The sequence below is a fragment of the Giraffa tippelskirchi genome, chromosome 6, assembly GCF_054371585.1.
Source record: "Giraffa tippelskirchi isolate mGirTip1 chromosome 6, T2T-mGirTip1v1.2.pri, whole genome shotgun sequence".
Taxonomy (NCBI): Eukaryota; Metazoa; Chordata; class Mammalia; order Artiodactyla; family Giraffidae; genus Giraffa; species Giraffa tippelskirchi.
The window spans coordinates 94,078,681-94,092,696 of NC_137280.1; the positions used below are offsets into that span (position 1 = coordinate 94,078,681).

At 44.7% G+C, this 14,016-nt stretch overlaps 1 pseudogene; it reads right to left on the reverse strand.

Moving 5' to 3' along the window:
* Nucleotides 1-6,490: 6,490 nt before the first annotated feature.
* Nucleotides 6,491-10,782, reverse strand: LOC145510864 (C-terminal-binding protein 2 pseudogene; annotated as a pseudogene).
* Nucleotides 10,783-14,016: the final 3,234 nt, after the last annotated feature.

Here is a 14,016-nt window from a genome sequence, read left to right on the forward strand (position 1 = left end):
ATATATATATATATATCAATGCCTCTTTCTCCATTCATCCCATTCTCTCCTTCCCTCCCTGTGTCCACAAGTCATTTTTTTTCTTTTTTGCACTATCAGCGGGTCTTACTGAACTAACAACCAACTTGCCTACTCCATATGCATTTCAGATGGGCGAGGCTTCTCTGTACCGGAGCCTGTATTGTCTTTGATCCTATGCTCAAGGTTGTCTAACAGAATAGTTTTCTCCCCATTTTGCAGTACTTTAGCCTTCCTATTAGCAAAAGAGGTGACCAGCCCCATAGGCCAAAGGGACTACAGTCACAGGATGGGGATTTCCTCTTACTTTTTGTATTTTGACCAAGCTGTATGGCATATGGGAGGGAGCTTAGTTTCCAGACAGGGATTGAACCCATGCCCCCTGCATTGCAAGTGCAGAGTCTTAACCACTGGACCACCAGGGAAGTCCCTCCTCCTCTTACAATTTTTTATTTTGATGTTGGGAATTCTTTTGTTGTTGTTTGAGTTTGGGGTTTGATTTCTTGCTTGTTTGGGGTTCTTTTTGTTTGTTTGTTTGTTTGTTTTTAATTGGAATAAGAGCTTCCCAGTTGGCGCTAGTGGTAAAGAATCTGCCTGCCAATGCAGGCGACACAAGAGATGTGGGTTCAATTCCTGGGTGGGGAATATCTGCTGGAGGAGGAAATGGCTACCCACTCCAGTATTCTTGCCTAGCGAGGAGTTCCATGGACTGAGGAGCCTGGCAGTTTACAGCCCGTGGGGTTGAAAAGAATGGGACACGACTGAGTGACTGACACTACTACTACTACTAAACTTGACTTACAGTGTTGTGTTCAGATGTTTGGGACTCCTGGTGCCAAGTCTATTTACTTTATTGTTTTGGGTTTGAGTTTATACACCCTTTATGTGTTTCCTGTCTAGAGAAGATCCTTTAGCATTTGTTGGAGAGCTGGTTTGGTGGTGCTGAATTCTCTCAGCTTTTGCTCATCTGTAAAGGTTTTGATTTCTCCTTCATATATGAATGAGATTCTTGCTGGGTACAGTAATCTGGGCCATAGGTTATTTTCTTTCATCACTTTAAGTATGTCCTGCCATTCCCTTCTGGCCTGAAGACTTTCTATTGAAAGGTCAGCTGTTACCCTTATGGGAATCCCCTTGTGTGTTATTTTTTGTTTTTCCCTTGCTGCTTTTAATATTTGTTCTTTGTGTTTGATCTTTGTTAATTTGATTAATATGTGTCTTGGGGTGTTTCACCTTCTGGGTTTCTTGGACTTGGGTGATTATTTCCTTCCCCATTTTAGGGAAGTTTTCAACTATTATATCCTCAAGTATTTTCTCATGGCCTTTCTTTTTGTCTTCTTCTCCTGGGACTCCTATGATTCGAATGTTGGGGCGTTTAACATTGTCCCAGAGGTCTCTGAGGTTGTCCTCATCTCTTTTAATTCTATTTTCTTTTTTCCTCTGTTTCATTTATTTCTACCATTCTATCTTCTACCTCACTTATCCTATCTTCTGCCTCCGTTATTCTACTGTTGGTTCCCTCCAGAGTGTTTTTGATCTCATTTATTGCATTATTCATTATATAATGACTCTTTTTTGTTTCTTCTAGGTCCTTGTTAAACCTTTCCTCCATCTTCTCAATCCTTGTCTCCAGGCTACTTATCTGAAACTCCAATTTGTTTTCAAGATTTTGGATCATTTTCACTAACATTATTAGGAATTCTTTATCAGGTAGATTCCCTATCTCTTCCTCTTTTGTTTGATTTGGTGGGCATTTATCCTGCTCCTTTACCTGTTGGGTATTTCTCTGCCTTTTCATCTTGTTTATAATGCTGTGTTTGGGGTGGCATTCCCATATTCTGGCAGTTTGTGGTTACTCTTTATTGTGGAGGTTTCTCACTGTGGGTGGGGTTGGACGAGTGGCTTGTCAAGGTTTCCTGGTTAGGGAAGCTTGCATTGGTGTTCAAATGGGTGGAGCTGGATTTCTTCTCTCTGGAGTGCAATGAAGTGTCCAGTAATGAGTTTTGAGATGTCAATGGGTTTGGTGTGACTTTGGGCAGCCTGTATATTGAAGCTCAGGGCTATGTTCCTGTGTTGCTGGAGAATTTGCATGGTATATCTTGCTCTGGAACTTGTTGGCCCTTGGGTGGTGCTTGGTTTCAGTGTAGGTATGGAGACGTTTGATGAGCTCCTATCGATTAATGTTCCCTGGATTCAGGAGTTCTCTGGTGTTCTCAGGATTTGGACTTAAGTCTCCTGCCTCTGGTTTTAAGTCTTATTCTTACAGTAGCCTTAAGACTTCTCCATCTATACAGCACCGATGATAAAACATCTAGGTTAGTGATGAAAAGTTTCTCCACAGTGAGGGACACCTGGAGAGGTACACAGAGTTACCTGGTGAAGAGAAGAGGGAGGAGGGAGATAGAGGTGACCAGGAGGAGAAGAGGGGGAATCAAAAGGGGAGAAAACAAGCTAGCCAATAATCACTTCCCTATGTGCTCTCCACAGTCTGGATCCCTCAGAGATGTTCACAGAGTTACACAAAGAGAAGAGGGAGGAAAGAGACAGAGATGGCCAGGAGGATAAAAGGGGGAATCAAAAGGAGACAGATTCAGCCAGTAATCAGTTCCCTAAGTGTTTTCCACAGCTCGGAACACACAAGAAGATTCACAGAGTTGGGTAGAGAGGAAAAGGACGAGGAGGGAGAGAGAGGCGGCCTGGTGGAGAAAAAGGAGAGTCAAAAGGGGGAGAGAGCAATCAGGCCAGTGATCTCGCGCCCAAGAAAAAATGGGTACTGAAGATTGGGTTCTTAAAGGTACCAAGTTGATAACAAATACCAAAAAGCAAAGATTAAAAATCTAGAGTAGAGGATAGATTCTCAAAAATACAATAGTAAAAAAACAAAGTCACAAAAATTATAATATATAAATATATGTATATATATATGAAGTTTGCTTTAAAAATAGGGTCTTTTTTTGGCAAGGTAATAGTAGGTTATAAAAAGGAAAATTAGAGACATCAAAACAGACACAGATAAATAGAACAGTATTATGGACTCTATGGGTTAGGGCAAGGGCGGGATGATATGGGAGAATGGCATGGAAGCATTTAAATTATCATATGTGAAACGAATTGTCAGTCCAGCTTCAATGCATGATACAGGGTGCTCGAGGCTGGTGCACCAGGATGACCCGGAGGGATGGGATGGGGAGGGAGGTGGAAGGGGGGTTCTTGAAGGGGAAAACATGTACACCCATGGTGGGTTCATGTCAATGTATGGCAAAACAAATACAATATTGCAAAGTTAAAAAATAGAAACTAAACTAATTTTAAAAAATAAATAAATAAAAAAGATAAAGAAAAAAGAAAAAAAGAAAATTAAAGGAGTAATAGAGGACTTAAAAATAAAAAAAATTTTTTTTTCTAATGATAATAGTAAAAATATATCTAAGACTTTCTCTGGAGTTGTTGCGGACAGTGTGGGGTCAGTTCATTTTCAGGTAGTTCCTTGATCCGGCTTATACTTCTCAAGGTCTATAGACCCCTTCCTATGTAGACGGTGTTAACTACAGGGTTTTAATCTATTGCACCTGTCACTTGCAAAGCAGTTCCCTCTGTTTATTTTAGCTTCTTCTGTTTGCTGGTCTCTTCAGTGTCTAATTTCTGCCCTTACACAAGGGGGGTGGTGGTGGTCACTTTTTTTAGGCTCACTTGTTCAGTCGTGCTGTGGGGAGGGAGGAACACTGCAAATAAATAACACTGGCGTCTGTGGGGAGTGCTCGCAGTGTTTCAGCCACACTGGGTTTGCCTCTACTCACAGCGTGTGTACTTTCCCAGTCTACACTGCTCAGGCTCTAGGTTGCTCGGCCGGGAACTGTCTGATGTGGGCTCAGTGCTGCATGCACTTCCCAGGCCTAAGCCTCTCAGGTTCAGGTTCTTGGGTACTCCACAAAGGCGCAGACTTGGTTGGGCCTGCGTTTTGTGCCCATCCCAGGTCCCAGCAGCTCAGGTGACCAGGTGCTTGTCGAGCATAGTCGCGTCTAATCGCCTCCCCCGTCCCAGCCGCTCAGTTTTCTGGCTGTACAATGGGCGCGCCTTCTCAGATGTGCCGTGTGTCTCTTCTGGGGAGCTGATGTCTGGCTGCGACCCTCCCGGTGGATGTCCACTGTCCAGAATCACAAAAGTTTTGGTTAGCAACGAAGTCTGCTTGCAGTTTGGTATAGGATGCCTCTCTGGGGCCGCGATTGCCCGTTCCAGCTCTTGCTGCCCTCCCCTGCCTGTCTCCAGCGGAGGATGGGCCGGCCCGCAGCTGGCTAGCTCTGCTCAGTCCTTTGTTCTGTGAGGGGGCCTAGCAGTGTCTTAGGTTAAGACTTTTCATGGGATAGCTATTCCACAGTCTGGGTTGCTATCTCAAGCTAGTTCCCTCGGTTGCCCTCGAGGCATTCAGACCCGGTCATTACCCAAAGCAATGCAGCCCGCAGGTCCCTGTCCAGCCCCCACTTGCTAGTGGGGGATGCGAGCATCTGGGCCGCTGCTCTGCTGGGATTTGCTGTTAGGCAGGTAATCTGTGGGTTTTAATTATTTATTTATTTTTCCTCCTAGTTATTTTGCCCTCTGAGATTCCAAGGCTTGCCACAGACCCGCTGGACAGAGTGTTTCCTGGTGTTTGGAAACTTCTCTCTTTTTTAAGACTCCCTTCCAGGGATGGATCTCCATCCCTACCTCTTTTGTCTCCCTTTTTATATTTTGTCCTACTTCCTTTTGAAGACAATGGGCAGCCATTCTGGGTTCCTGATGTCCTCAGCCAGTATTCAGAAGTTGTTTTGTGGAATTTGCTTGGCATTCAAATGTTCTTTCGATGAATTTGTGGGGGAGAAAGTGGTCCCCCGGTCCTGTTCGTCCACCATCTTCTGTGTCTCCCCTGATGCCAAATCTAGTGCAACTTGTTCAGGACCTGCTGTTCCCAAGGAACAGATAAAGGACTTCTTCGTGACTGATGCACAGAAGAAAAACTTAACACACAATAACATAAGTTAGTTGTTACTAAATCACGTCCTAGTCTTTTTCTGTGCTTCCACAAGCAGATCACATCTTCTTCAGTTTGCCCATGCCTCCAGCTCTTTTGTAGTTTTAACTCTGCAACGTCCACGGTGCCTATGTACAGAATCAGTTAAAAAGACTGTCAAATTCCTTTTCTCTTGAAAGTAAATGTCATTCAGTTGCGTCCGACTCTTTGCTACCCCATGAAACTATACACCCCATGGAATTCTCCAGGCCAGAATACTGGAGTGAGTTGTCATGCCCGCCTCCAGGGGATCTTCCCTACCCAGGGATCGAACCCAGGTCTCCCAACCTGCAGGCAAATTCTTTATTGTCTGTGCCACCAGGGAAGCCCAAGAATACTGGAGTGGGTAGCCTATCCCTTCTCCAGTGGATCTTCTTGACCCAGGAATTGAACTGGGGTCTCCAGCATTGCAGGTGGATCCTTTACCAGCTGAGCTACCAGGGAAGCCCCAGAGCAAACAGTTGACCCTGACATGATCAATTTTTTAAAAAAATTTTTTATTGGAGTAGAGTTGATCTACAATGTAATGTTCGTTTCAGGTGTACACAAAAGTGAATCAGTTATATGTATACATATACCCACTCTTTTTAGATTCTATTGCCATATAGGTCATTCATTACAGAGTATTGAGAAGAGTTCCCTGTGTTATACAGTAGGTCCTTACTAGTTATCTATTTTACATATTAGTGTGTATGTTGATCCCAAACTGCCAATTTATCCCTCCTTTCTATTTACTCCCTGGTAACTGTATGTTTGTTTTCTACATCTGGGACTCTATTTTTACTTTGTAAATGAGTTCATTTGTACCATTTTTATGATTCCACACATAAGTGATATCATATGATGTTTGTCTTTGTCTGACTTACTTCATTCAGTCTATATCTAGGTCTATCCATGTTGCTGCAAATGGCATTATTTTATTCTTTTTATGGCTGAGTAATATTCCATTGTATATATGTCCCACATCTTTTTTATCCATTCATCTGTCAATGGACACTTAGGTTGCTTCTACATCTTGGCTATTGTAAATAGTGTTGCAATGAACATTGGGTGTATGTATCTTTTCAAATGATAGCTTGCGCCAGATATATGCCCAGGAGTGGAATTGCAGAATTGTATGGTAGCTATATTGTTAGTTTTTTAAAGAACATCCATACTGTTCTCCACAGTGGATGTACCAATTTACATTCCCACCAAACAGTGTAGGACGGTTTCCTTTTCTCCATAGCCTCTCCAGCATTTATTCTTCATGGATTTTTTGATGATGGACATTCTAACCCATGGGAAGTGATACCTCAAGGTAGTTTTCACTTGCATTCCTCTAATAATTAGTGATGCTGAGCATCATTTCATGTGCCCTTTGGGCTATCTGTGTGTCTTCTTTGGAAAATTTCTATTTTTCACCTGGTCCCAGGTGTATCTGAAGGATTACCTTTCGTCACTCTCTGCTATCACTTGTAGGGGGTGTTCTAGATCATCCTTGTGATTTGCAGGTTTGTTGGGAGAGGGACCTTGGGAAACCAGTACCACTGTGGAGAGGTTGTGGGTTACCAGGATGTCTCCAAGAGCTGGTCCCTCCCTTGACTGCAGGAAATCATCCTGGAGCCCTGCCCATGATGCCTGGCAGGCATCTGCAGTGGCAGCACCGCACTCTGGATCAATTTCTTGCTGCTCTGTATGGACCAGGGTGCTGTTGTGACCAAGAACTCCTTATTCACACAGTTTCTTAATCCTTCTGGGATGCAACTTGTGATTGCCAGGTAGGTCTCTGCTCACTCTACCATGCCGTGGGAGGTGTACAAATGAGAGATCTTTCAAGGACCCTGAGCAAAGCTGTAAGGCTCCAATCAGTGCACTTCCAAGGGCCACCCCTCTATTCTGCCTTCCTTGAGGTTTGGAGCTAAGAATTTCTCATCCACCAGTCCCTCAAGTGTCTCATTCAATGGGATGCTCCATACCTCATCTGCTCTTTTTTTTTTTTTTCCAAAACACTTCAAATTTTACTCTTGGTAGGAAAGTACTTCATAATCACCGTGTTGGTAGAGAAAAGCACACAGCCAATAGCTCATTCTTAGCACAGCCTACAGCTCATCCTTTAAAACCAGAACAGCCAAGTGAAAAGTCAGTATTTTTTTTTTTTTTTTTACTGAAAGTCAGTATTATTTTTACCTCAAAAATTAAAACCCAAAGAGAAAAAAAAAAATTAAGGTACACATTGGGAACGGAACTACTGTAGTTTTTGTTTCTAGGGATGTGACATCCACGTTTTCTGGTCAGTGATGTTCTACCAAACATTGTGCTAAAGCAGTGTACGAAACCCAAGCAGACAGATGACCAGTGAGGCTGTCTGCTATCTCCGACTGGTGCTGAGGTCGACCAGTGGAACACTATCATGATGAAGTTATTATGACAGCAAGAAGGGAGTGCAGAGGGCATCCCTGGTGGTCCAGTGGTTAAGTGTCCTCCTTGCAATGCAAGGAACACTGGTTTAATCCCTGGCCTGGAAAGATTCCACATGCCATTGAACAACTGAATCTGTGCACTACTACTACAGAGCCTACACTCTGGAGCCCACGAGCTGCAACCACTGAAGCCCATGTGCATAGGGTCTGTGCTCTGCAACAAGAGAAGCCCCCACAATGAAAAGCCCTCGCCATTCAATGAAGAGTAGACCCCGTTCGTTGTAACTAAAGAAAGGCCGAGTGCGCCGACAAAGACCTAGTGCAGACAAAAAATAATTTAAATAAGTACATACAACCTTTTTTTTATTTTAAAAAGGAGGAAGTGCAGAGCCCTTACTGCAACAGAAAACCTAAAAAGCTGATTTACGTAGAAAGCGTTTTAAGCAAACTTGTGCAAACACTAACATGCTTGAAGAAAACGATGCCTTTTAGTCTACTTGCACCATGCATTCATTAGTGTCAGTAAAATAGGACCACCTGCTTTAGGTTAAAGTCATTGTTGGGGTGGTGGTTATGTCCATTGAGATTATAGTGCAAGGAGACCACAAGGAGACTGCTCTGATAACAGTAAGTCCTGAGGGGCATAGACCATCTGCAGGACCAAGGACTGCTCAATCCTGTCCTGCAAGTAAGCGTCATAAAATATGATGCTGAGGGACTTCCCTGATGGTCCAGTGGTTAAGGCTCCGAGCTCCCAATGCAGGTGGCCCAGGGCCGATCCCTGGTCAGGGATTAAGATCCCACATGCAGCAACTAAGACCAAAGAAGGATATATATATATTTATTTAATTTCTTTTTTTTTTATTAATATGAGCGTGAACACAAAATGTCTGCCCCCTGCAACGGAAATCCATGAGGTCCAGCATCTCTCCGTGGATGTGGCCTGCCGCCCAGGTCAGCTTGATGTTGTGTAATGGTGTGCTTTCAGCATAGCCTGGAACAGCACCGAGTTCTGTCAGGATAGACTGAGGATGCGGCAGATGGTGGAGCCTCTTCCACAGCTGCTTAGGAGATGTTTAAACATGGGTAATTTCAAGCTCGCCCTGCAGCCTTGATGCCTATCTGCAGGGTCACTTCAAGGGCCTTGAAATTCTAGAGGTCCTCCCTGATGAGGGTGATGATGTGATATATCATGGCACCATGGGGGATCTTTGTTCTCTGACCAGGGATTGAACCCATGCCCTCGGCAGTGAACCCGTGGATTCCTAACCATTGCACCACCAGAAGTTCCCTTAATGTCTTTTCTTACTTCAAGGGACAGCCCTTCTGTAAAGGGCTATACAGTAAATATTTTAGTCTTTGAGGACCAAGAGATAAAATTAAGGCTATTAAGAAGGTATTCATAAAATGAAGGATGCTTCCAGCCTGCCTTATGCCCCATTTGCTTGGGATGGGCCACCCAAGGTTGGAAGACAGCATTCATGTCTAACGGCTGGAGACATTCTCCAGATGAAGAGTGATGGGCCCGAGGCTTGGAGATTGTCAACTACAAATTGTCACTTGCCAAGGGCATTTGCCACCTGCCCCTGTGGAGATGGAATCCTATGCTGCTGCAGTTGCTGACTCTCAACATGCCCGGAAGGCAGTTTAGGATGGACAGTGAGACATTCTGTGCTCCAGAGAAACCGATGGGACAGGGCTTTAGATAGTTAGATAATTTCAGAAACTGATTTCATGATCCCAATCCTTGTATCTCCTCACATCTAGTGAGTGAGTGTTAGTTGCTCAGTTGTGTCCAACTTTTTGCGATCCCATGAACTGTAGCCCTCCAGGATCCTCTGTCCATGGAATTTCCCAGGCAAGTATACTGAAGTGGGTTGCCATTTCCTCTTCCAGGGGATATTCCCGACACAACAATCGAACATGGGTCTCATTCATTGCAGATGAATTCTTAACTTATATCTAGAAAAGCACTAAATCCCTTCATGGTGACATCAGCTCCTCATGACTAGCAGAAAACCTCATGTAAAACGAGTGCTTGATTGCACTGAACTCCCCCTTCACCAAAATCTTATATATTGACCTTCTTTGACGACTGCTCTTTGAAGCAGTCTCTCAGAGCTATCCAAGGTGCTGTCTCCTACGCTGCAGTCCTCATTTTATCCCAAATAAAACGTAATTTACAATTCTCACGTTGTGCATCTTTTTTAGTAGACAAGATCCAGGTGAGTGGAGAGGGTGTGAGATGACCACCAAGGCCAGTTTCTCTCTGCTCCAGTGATGCCCAGGTTCCAGCCAACCTCTGTTTCCCAAGGCCGGGCGGTCTCATCTGGGTGAGCTGGCCGGAGTTGAAGCAACATGCTGAGTCACCAACCCCCAGAATCAGAGGCACCCAGTCAATGCCTAGTAACTGCCAACAGAAGACACACCAACATGTAGGTGGCAGCCCATGTGATGATTATGCAGCCCAAGCTTGCGCTGCTCACCACACGACAGGCCAACTAACCAAGAGAAGTGTTGAGGCAAAGAAGATGACTTTATTCGGAAAACTGGCTGACCCACAAGATGGCAGACTAATGTCTCAAGGTAACCATCTTGCTGGGGTCTAGATGCCAGGTTATTTTATAGAAACAGAGAGGGAGAGGAGGTGAGGAAGTAAAGTAAAAAGACCATTTACCTTGCAAAGTAGGAGGGGGTGTGTTAATTTCTTCTTTTCTTGCAGCCATTCACAGGAGGGCAGGGTCAGATTATCTCTTGTGAGCCAAACAAAGGCACTTTAGTTCAAGTCAGGCAGAGGGGCAGGGTCCTCTGAGGCAGTCCATAATGTATCATTACAAGAACAAAAGTAAGAAAAGCAAGTCACAGTTCGCGCCAGCTCACCCAGATGAGACATCTGAGGCAGAATCAGTTCTTCCCTGCAAGACAATCAGCTATGAAGCCTGGATAGTGGTGAGTGTTGGCTGCCATTTAGGAAGCCAGTTGGAAGCAAAGTGGGGAACACAGACCAGAGGAAGGTGCCCCATCTGGGACACCAGCACACTAAAGTGTGAGGCCCCTGAGAGCAGCTCCTGTGGCTGTACAGAAATGTAAGCCTGTCCTGACTCTGCCCACGGGCCACAATCTGTGAACCCTCATAAGCTCAATGTGAGGTCATTGGAAGATTTGTACGGATGTGATAATTGGACAGCTGCGGCTGCGCAGCTCAGGGGCGGCAGCTGCACAGAGCAGGAGCCGCCACATTGCGGCGACTGCACAGCGCTGGGGAGGTGGCTGCGTGATGCAGGGGTGGTGGCTCCGCGGTGCAGGGGTGGCGGCCATGCGGCTCATGGGTGGTGACTGCGCGGTGCAGGAGCGGCCGAGAGGAGCTACCCCACGTCCAAGGTCAGGAACAGCGGCTGAGAGGAGCTACCCCAAGTCCACGGTCAGGACCGGTGGCTGAGAGGAGCTACCCCAGGTCCAAGGTCAGGAGCAGCAGCTGTGAGGAGGTACCCCATTATCAAGGTAAGGAGCAGCGGCTGCGCTTTGCTGGAACAGCCCTGAAGGGATACATGTCCAAGGTAAGAGAAACCCAAGTGAGACAGTAGGCCCTGAGAGAGGGCATCAGAGGGCAGACAGAGTGAAACCACAATCAGAGAAAAGTAGCCATTCTGATCACAGGACCACAGCCTTGTCTAACTCAATGAAACTAAGCCATGCCGTGTGGGGCCACCCAAGATGGATGGGTCATGGTGGAGAGGTCTGACAGAATGTGGTCCACTGGAGAAGGGAATGGCAAACCACTTCCGTAGTCTTCCATTGAGAACCCCATGAACAGTATGATAAGGCAAAAAGATAGGACACTAAAAGATGAACTCCCCAGGTCAGTAGGTGCCCAATATGCTACTGGAGATCAGTGGAGAAATAACTCCAGAAAGAATGAAGGGATGGAGCCAAAGCAAAAACAACACCCCGCTGTGAATGGGACTGGTGATAGGAGCAAGGATCGATGCTGTAAAGAACAATATTGCATAGGAACCTGGAATGTTAGGTCCATGCATCAAGACAAATTGGAAGTGGTCAAAGAGGACATGGCAAGAGTGAATGTCAACATTCTAGGAATCAGTGAACTAAGAAGGACTGGAGCAGGTGAATTTAACTCAGATGACCATTATATCTACTACTGTGGGCAGAAATCCCTTAAACGAAATGCAGTAGCCATCACGGTCAACAAAAGAGTCTGAAAGGCAGTACTTGGATGCAATCTCAAAAATGACAGAATGATCTCTGTTCGTTTCCAAGGCAAACTGTTCAATATCACAGTAATCCAAGTCTATGCCCTGACCAGTAATGCTGAAGAAGCTGACGTTGAATGATTCTATGAAGATCTACAAGACCTTTGAGAACCAACACCCAAAAAAGATGTCCTTTTCATTATAGGGGACTGGAATGCAAATGTAGAAAGTCAAGAAACAGCTGGAGTAACAGGCAAATTTGGCCTTGGAGTACACAATGAAGCTGGGCAAAAGCTAATAGAGTTTTCCCAAGAGAACACACTGGTCATAGCAAACACCCTCTTCCAAAAACACAAGAGAAGACCCTACACATGGACATCACCAGATGGTCACCACTGAAATCAGATTGATTATATTCTTTGAAGCCAAGATGGAGAAGCTTTATACAGTCAGCAAAAACAAGACTGGGAGATGACTGTGGCTCAGATCATGAACTCCTTATTGCCAAATTCAGACTTCAGTTGAAGAAAGTTGGGAAAACCAACAGACCATTCAGGTATGACCTAAATCAAATCCCTTATGATAATACAGTAGAAGTTAGAAATAGATTTAAGGGACTAGATCTGATAGACAGTGTGCCTGATGAACTATGAAAGGAGGTTCATGACATAGCTACAGGAGACAGGGATCAAGACTATCCCCAAGAAAAAGAAATGCAAAAAAGAAAAATGGCTGTCTGAGGAAGCCTTACAAATAGCTGTGAAAAGAAGAGAAGTTAAAAGTGAAGGAGAAAAGGAAAGATATACGCATTTGAATGCAGCGTTTTAAGAACTTCCAGATGTTCAAGCTGGTTTCAGAAAAGACAGTGGAACCAGAGATCAAATGGCAATCATCTGCTGGATCATTGAAAAAGCAAGAGAGTTCCAGAAAAATATCTATTTCTGCTTTATTGACTATGCCAAAGCCTTTGACTGTGTGGATCACAATCAACTGTGGAAATTCTGAAAGTGATGGGAATACCACACTGCCTGACCTGCCTCTTGAGAAACCTGTATACAGGTCAGGAAGCAAGTTAGAACTGGACATGGAGCAACAGACTGGTCCCAAAAGGAAACGGAGTACGTCATGGCTGTATATTGTCACCCTGCTTATTTAACTTATATGCAGAGAACATTATGAGAAACGCTAGGCTCGAAGAAGCACAAGCTGGAATCAAGATTGCCGGGAAAAATATCAATAACCTCAGATATGGCGATGACTTAACTCTTATGGCAAAAAGTGAAGAAGAACTAAAGAGCCTCTTGATGAAGGTGAAAGGAGAGAGCGAAAAAGCTGGCTTAAATCTCAACATTCAGAAAACTAAGATCATGGCATCTGGTGCCATCACTTATGGCAAATAGACAGGGAAACAGTGGAAACAGTAGCTGACTTTATATTGGGGGTCTCCAAAATCACTGCAGATGGGGATTGCAGCCATGAAATTAAAAGACGCTAACCAACCTAGACAGCATATTAAAAAGCAGAGACATTGCTTTGTCAACAAAGGTCCATGTAGTGAAGGCTATGCTTTTTCCAGTAGTCATGTATGGATGTGAGAGTTGCATTATAAAGAAAGCTGAGCGCCAAAGAATTGATGCTTTTGAACTGTGGTGTTGGAGAAGACTCTTGCGAGTCCCTTGGACTGCAAGGAGATCCAACCAGTCCATCTAAAAGGAGATCAGTCCTGGGTGTTCATTGGAAGGACTGATGTTGAAGCTGAAACTCCAATACTTTGGCCACCTCATGCGAAGAGCTGACTCATTGGAAAAGACCCTGATGCTGGGAAAGATTGAGGGCAAGAGGAGAAGGGGATGATAGAGGATGAGATGGTTGGATGGCATCACTGACTCGATGGACATGAGATTGGGTAAACTCCGGGAGTTGGTAATGGACAGGGAGGCCTGGCGTGCTGTGATTCATGGAGTCGCAGAGTCACACACGACTGAGCGACTGAACTTAACTGAGAATTGGACCATAAAGAAGGCTGAGTGCCAAAGAACTGATGCTTTCAAATTGTTGTACTGGAGAAGACTCTTGAGAGTCCCTTGGACAGCAAGGAGATCAAACCAGTCAATCCTAAAGGAAATCAAGCCTGAATATTCGTTGGAAGGACTAATGATGAATCGAAGCTCCAATAATTTGGCCACCTGATATGAACGGTTGACTCTTTGGAAAAGGCCCTGATTTTGGGAAAGATTGAGAGCAAGAGGACAAGCGGATAACAGAGGATTGAGATGGTTGGATGGCATCACTGGCTGAACAGACATGAGTCTGAGCAAACTCTGGGAGATAGTGAGGGACA